The 7,118-nt window shown below is 41.6% G+C and overlaps 1 pseudogene; it reads left to right on the top strand.

Annotated features, from left to right (window-relative positions):
• Nucleotides 1–5,030: 5,030 nt before the first annotated feature.
• Nucleotides 5,031–5,661, top strand: LOC115325361 (annotated as a pseudogene).
• The last annotated feature ends 1,457 nt before the right edge of the window (nt 5,662–7,118 follow it).

The following is a 7,118-nucleotide window of genomic DNA, read 5'->3' as shown; positions in this document are numbered from 1 at the left end:
TGTTATAAACTTCACATTCAATATATATGCAACATCTGAAAAGTCAGAAGACGGAGACGTTTAGCAACAAAATTCAAATAGCACTAACTGCAAAGTAAAAAGAGAGAAAAAAATGCAGTTTTTCTACTCTGGTGAAGAAGGAAAACCAGCGAAGCTGTACATGGTGGGAATGAAGTGATGGCGGGCCGCAATTCCGGCAAGCCAGAATGGAAAGGCTCGAAAGGTTGCCGACATCTATGAGTGACGGTGCTAACCAGACAACAGGCAAGCCGGTTGTCTGGTTGCCGCTGTCGCTTATAGATGACGGTAGCTGTTGCGAGTGTTGTGTCGACATTTATTCGTCCACGGACTGGGAATACCAGCCCTTAACAGCTCCGCTGTTAAAAAAGCCTGAAGGCCACACTTTCTTTTGATTCTCCTCTGCCATAATTGCTTCGTCAATTTATAAAAAAAATACAAATAACAAAGCTAATTTTTTTATATTCTATAAAAAGTGTTTTTTTGTGATCATCGAATGGTTAAATGTGACCAAATGTTGCATTATCGCTAGTTACTCTGTCTGTGAGCGCAAAACAAAATATTGTCATCCTCCACCAAATGATATTATTAAAACCAACCCTCGCACGAACTAGAGGGTGTTTACCTTTAAAAAATTATTATTTTAGTTAAAATTTGTTTTGTATTTTCCGTACAACGATGTCAGTTTTTACTACTTTTAATTCGTTGTAAGAATTAAAAATCTGAGATACTGCAAGAATTAAAATGCTGTAAAAGTTTTGTATCCCAGGGACACAGCACTGTTCACAAACACCGATGTTCATCTTTATAACGCGCGTCAGTCCAGTTATGTACTTCTCTTTTGTACTTCTCTTAGGATATACACAAAGTAAGTAGGTTTACTTTACTTAGGATACAAACAAAAAATATATTTGCGGCGTTGGCTCTTTTATGCCATTTGTAAAAAAACACCGTCAGTTAGGGTTTTTTTTCTTTTTTTTTTTTTTGTTCAAGGTGAGTGCTAGAGCGTTCTAGGTCTCTGATAGAATGTGGCGCCACAATCTGCGCGTAATCAACCAATGATACATTTTTCACCTGCTCACGAGTTCATAATCAAGCAAAACTTTCGCGAGACCGTCTCACCAGCTCTGAAATAGCGAAAAATGTCACGCTGCCCCATGTGTGCTTGTCCTTCGTGCTCCTTCATCCACCGGTCGATGTCAGCTTTTGTACGGTTTGCCGAAGAGGCGCGGGTTGCCAATGGCTTCGAACGCAAAACAGCAGACGATCTGGATTTCCGGCCGTGCTCGATCTCATTCCGCAGCAACGCTCGGTAGGTAGCAGGCGATCCACATTTTTCCTCGATCTGCTTAGCAGACGAAGAACGGTGTTTTCTCGTTTTTATTTCCCTGAGCGAATGGCGCTTCGTAGCAGACGAACCGCCTTCTTCGCTGACGTTAGTAGACGAACCGTCTGCGAATGCTATTATTGTTCGCTTCTCGAGAGGCGAATTAGATCTCGCTCTGGCGGCCATCAAAGTCAGACCCCGGGCAACTTTTCTGCAGGGAAGGACCGGTCATTGAGACATTTAAGTGTTCGCTCAAGTCAACTTGGCTAGTTTGTTCGCCACCTACAACGAAAGGTTAACGCAGGCTCGATTTCAGCATTGCCGTTTGGCAAGGACTCGTGTTCGATCGGTCAGGGCACGAGTTCCAGGGAACGTTGCCGCAGCACGTTAACGCAGCATTCGTGTGACACCCTTCCCTTACAAGAGTGCGTCAGAGGAAGCAGCTTAGAGCTGACAATATAACATAATCTGTAAAAAAAAAAAAGTTGTGTAATGTTTATTTGTAGGGCCACTAAAAAAAACTACAGTCCACCTTAGGACTAAAGTTTCGTCCTAATTGTTCGCCGATTTACCACTACAACAAAGTTGTATCGAAAATAGTGCATCGAAAGTCCCTCTGCGAGAATTCACTCGCTTGTAATAAACTCTTACAGACCTGAACCCGGCAGTTCACTTCAAGTACGTTGATAATTTTCAAAAATCGCCGCTGCCACCAACTTGAATCTCGAAGCAAGGTGTTAGCATTTTGCGCAGCTGTTATATAGGGTGTTCCAAGTCACCAGGCTTGATCTAAAATGAAGCGCAAAAATCGGCGCCTGCACGTAGCAACCTAAACTTTTCGTCAAAGGTGCATTGCACTGGTCGTTTTTTTTCTTGTAAAATTAAAAAGCATAGCTTCCTTTCTGCAAAAAATACGGCCAAGAAACTTGCCATGATCAACGGTGGGCGGCGACCAAAGTCGAGTGGCGGGGCGCGTTTAGAGTTCTTATTTATTTATTGATTTATTTACTTCATTACCCTCAGGGCCCATCGGGCGTTGCAGAGGGGGTGGGCACAGTGGGTTTACAAAGCATAATGATCAATTCAAAGTACAAAAAAAAAAATCAAACTTGTACGTAACGCGTTACAAGTAATGGATTTCTTGTAATCGATTAGTTTTTACCGTAATTTTGTAAATCTTCAAATTTTTTCTTTAAGAAGTAACGATCCTTGTAATTGGATTTCTTTTTTGCTGTAATCTATTACAAAATTACCCATTACAATTTTCTTTTCTTTTTTTCGGGGGGGGGGGGGGGGGAGGAGTTAAATGTGCTGGAGTCACTCAGCTCTGGGCAACGGTCCTTTTTTTTTTTTTTTTGAAACCACAAAGCACGGGATTTGAGGATTATTAGGACACTTCAACTATGCTTCGTTTCCTCGGTACTTTTTTTTTTTTCGGTACACCGGAGACTACGTTTGGATATGAAAAATGATCCTATTCAGCCTCTTGTGAGTAATGCATTTAAACAGGGCTCTTTTCTTATGTTATTTTTCAGAAGAGAGATTGGGGGTTTTTGGCGAAACGTAACGTGTACAAGCCTGCAAAAAATAGACAAGAACAACAAAACAAAGGAAAAAGTATAATCAACAAATTTGAGAGTTATAAAAGCAATCAATTATGGCTACCTTGAAAGCAGAAACATCTTCAATCACGGAGATGTGTGGTGGAAGGTGGTCCCACTCTAAACAAGTTTTTAGCAAGAGAGAATAAAAAAAGAAGTGTTAGTGCTGTAATACGTATGGCAACTTTGCTTTGGTGATGAACCCGGGGTGAAAAGTATGAATGAAGGCTGTAAAAGGAGTTCCTGTGAGAGCACTGGGTTATAAAAGAATAATTTGTGAAAAAGAGAAAGACGTGCAATTTTTTTTCGAAGCATTAATTGAGGAATATTAGCATTAGACTTCATTAGTTACACGATAGCAAGGCGGTAATAATTAGAGCTAATAAAACTGGCTGATCGATGTTGAACAGATTCAATAGCATGAATAAGACAACGTTGTGCTGAATTCTATATCGCAGAAGCATATTCGACGTTTGGGCGGATTAGTGTACGGTAAAGAAGAAGCTTAAGAGAAAAACCGCATCTCCACGTGGTGAATGATTTTGATTGGGGCGAAGCTCTGGTGGGGCTTGTCTGCGTAGACGCTGAGCCGCAGCAGGCCGAGCCTTTCGTTCGTTTTCATCCATGTCACGCTGCGGTCAAATGCTCAAATGCGTATATAACCACGTTTCATACCACACATTTTCTTTCTGACATGGATGAAAACGAACGAAAAGCTCGGCATGCTGCGGCTCACCGTCTACACAGACAAGCAACACCAGAGCTTCGCCCCAATCAAAATCATTCACGACGTGGAGAAGCGGTTTTTTTTTTTTTTTTTGCCCTACACGAGCACGGGAGCACGTGCTCACGTGCTCGTGACCCGACTTCGCCCCCAAAAGAGGCTTGAGCAAGATTTCGACGTAAGTAGCCGAGGATGCTATTATAATTATTCCGCGCTACCTCGCTACCTTTACCGAGACTGCTCGCTACCACCGTGGTTTATTAAAATGAACATAATATTTTTGAACGTTCTCTTTTCTTCAAAAATAAATTCGAACAACTAAATCAAAACTAAAAGTTCAAAAAAAAAAAGAATAAAAACGTGTTTGCATAACGGCGGCGCTCTTGCTGCCAAAGGATTTCGTCTGGGTGCCGTCTGCTTTCTTTCGTTGATCGGCTGCGCCTTCGGACGCTGTTGCCGACGCCATCTATTGATAGGCAACCAAAATATACCCGGAACTCGACTTGGTCGTCTGCGTCGCCGTCCGTCGTTGAGTCAGGCAAAATTTTGATCCTATTTTTTTACAAAAAAAAAAAAAGAGATCTAAGCTTTGTAATTTGACAAGAAAAAACCGACATGTGAGATACTCCTTCGACGAAAGGTTTAGATTTCTGCGTGCAGGCGTTGATTTTTACGGTTTATTTTAGGTGGAGCCTGGTGATTTCGGACACCCTATATATAAGAAAAATGGTGAGCTCAGCCTTTCAGCACTTTCCGCGGGGTGAATCCGGAAACTTGGCAGCGGGCGCAGCAACGTAAAGCGTCCGATCTAAATACTAAGTTTGAACACTGGAGGCTTATCAGGTTTAAGACGTACAAGAAACGCCCGGCCACCTCAGCAGATCGACTGCACGTGTCGTCAACTGAAAGGAGCCCGTCATTCTGCATCAAGATCATCGCCCACTGGCGCGATCGTACTGATTGATGTCACAGGGATCATCACTACGTAAACCAAGAGAACCGCATCTATCGTCTCACTTCGGCCGCAGCAACGTGAAGCATCCCATTTAAACACTACGTTTGAACACTGCAAGTTGCCTATGTTTTTAACTCTTATTTTACCTATTCCTGAACTGAGATTGCTACTGCCGCTGCCAAGCATTTTTTTCTGTTGTTGTTAACATGAACAAGCAAAAGCAAATTGTAGTGTGTATGTTTATACAGCCGGAAGTTAGTCTGCCTCAGTGGGCGTCTGGTGTCTCAGCTGTAGATGAGCAATTTAGCCAGTGCGGTACAACCGCTAACCTGGGACCTTTAACGTGCATCACGCAGTAGTGTTACACGACCGCACGCCGGTACGATGCGCATTCAGATTAAGAACATGAGCAAGGGAGTGGCTGCAATGTGCGATGATCTAAAACGCGAGTTAAAAGCGGAGTTAAAACAACTGAAGGACATATTTGAAAGGGATATTCGAAAAGAACTGAGAAATTAGAAACAGCATGGCGTTTATGAACAAGGAGTCTGAGGACATAAATGGCGAACTGCAAACCATTCGCACTGAGAATAAGGAACTAAAATCTGAAAATCAAAAGTTGCACCTCACGTGCGATGAGCTCACCAAAGAGCTAAACACAACAGCGCCCCGGATGATCCACTGTGAACCATATCCCCGCAATGCTAGCATAAAGATCAAGGGAATACCCTCGCAGCCAAACGAAAACCTTTACGCCACGTTATCGAAAATTGGGGATAGGATCCGTGAGTCAATCCTTGGTATCGACATCGAAACCTGCCATCGTGTGCCTGTCAGCAATAATCCGGAAAACAAAAGCATAGTTGTACGATTCACGCACCGATGGAAACGGGATTCAATTCTAGAAAAGGCGCGTCGCCTTAGGCTGACGGCCCATGACGTAGGACTTCCGTTAACAGTGCCTATCTACATCAATGAGCGCTTGTGCCCCGAACTTATGAGGCTGCTAGGACAAGCCGTTGCAAAGAAAAAGGAATCAAACTGGAAATATGTCTGGGTGAGGAACGGTCAAATCTTTGCATGGAAGGCTAAGAACACGGTTGTAGTCAAGATACAAACTAGCTATGATGTGGCAAAGATTGTAAACGTCTAAAACAAAGCAACAAATGGAAAACCCAAAATGCCTAGGTGATACGTTCACCCTGCTGATTTGCATAAATTAACCAAAGAAAGATAACCTAAATTTGTTCCACTTGAATGTTCGCTCAGTGAAAAACAAAACTGACGATCTTGAACTGCTGTTTAATAACGTTGGTGTTAGTTTTGATGTAATTATGTTTAGTGAAACATGATACAATGAAGAATCATCCTACTTCACCCTCCCTCATTATCAACATTTCACTTTAAATCGTACAGATAAGCGAGGAGGTGGAGTTTTTTTACAAGTTCAGTTTCCTACATATTCGGTGTTGATACAGCAATTTACAATACTAACTGTGGATTACGAGTTACTTACAATACAAAATGAGTCAAACATCTATTGTGTTGTTAATCGTCCGCCGGATGCCTGGTTTTCCAGATTTATAACCTTTTTTGAAACTTTGGTTGATTTCGCCTCTGTTAAGAAATATATGTTATACGTAGGTGGTGATTTTAATATTGATGTATTGAACCCCTTCAGCTTCACGAGCAGAATTAATAAATTTGCTGGAAGCCCATTCTGTTCACAGCGTCATTAGTATACGGGCACGTGTTACATGTTCTTCCTCGACAACAATAGGTCATTTTATCACAAATCGTGATGTAGCCCATATAACCGCCGGTGTAATATTTAATAATATATTTCCAATTTTTTTTGTCTTCTACCATAATTGTTAGGAAACAACACAGACTAGAAATCTGTCCCTCTTATCAACCAATCACGATTTTACGCTAGATAAGTACTGTGAAGATATTCGTTGCGCTGACTGACTAGGGAAGGCCGGCCTAGAGCAGGGCTTCCCTAGCCATATTTCGTACAAACGTAAATATTGCTAAAAAAAGTTTTTTCTTTTCGTTGAAAAAGTTAGACAAAGGACGTCCCTGTAAACCCTTTAAAAATATTTTTTGTTTGTTTTAGTGTTTCTTTAAAGGAAGCTGGAGAAGTAGGTAAAAAAGAAAGTTACTGGGGAATTCTAGCATATTTTCATCTTGTGAATCTGAATATCACGTTCGTTTTCCCAGAATATGTACCTAAATGGATATCAGTTTTCGTGTGAAATGTTTATTCAAGTATATATTCTTTACGCAATTTCTAAACATTGGCTAACAGTCGCCCGATGGTGAACGATTTTTTTCTATATTTTTTTGCGATCTGCACCGGTGTTGATGCAGAACGGATTAGTGACGCAAGTTAAATTAAATTGGGGCCTGATAGATCACCACAATCTGGGTGAGCTTTTTGATGCCTCTTTGGAGGTAAGTGTTGCACGTCTAAATTGCATTATGCGGTGT

This window comes from Ixodes scapularis, unplaced genomic scaffold, assembly GCF_016920785.2.
Source record: "Ixodes scapularis isolate PalLabHiFi unplaced genomic scaffold, ASM1692078v2 PGA_scaffold13__105_contigs__length_92229423, whole genome shotgun sequence".
NCBI classification, from domain to species: Eukaryota; Metazoa; Arthropoda; class Arachnida; order Ixodida; family Ixodidae; genus Ixodes; species Ixodes scapularis.
This window is presented reverse-complemented; position numbering and strand designations above follow the sequence as displayed.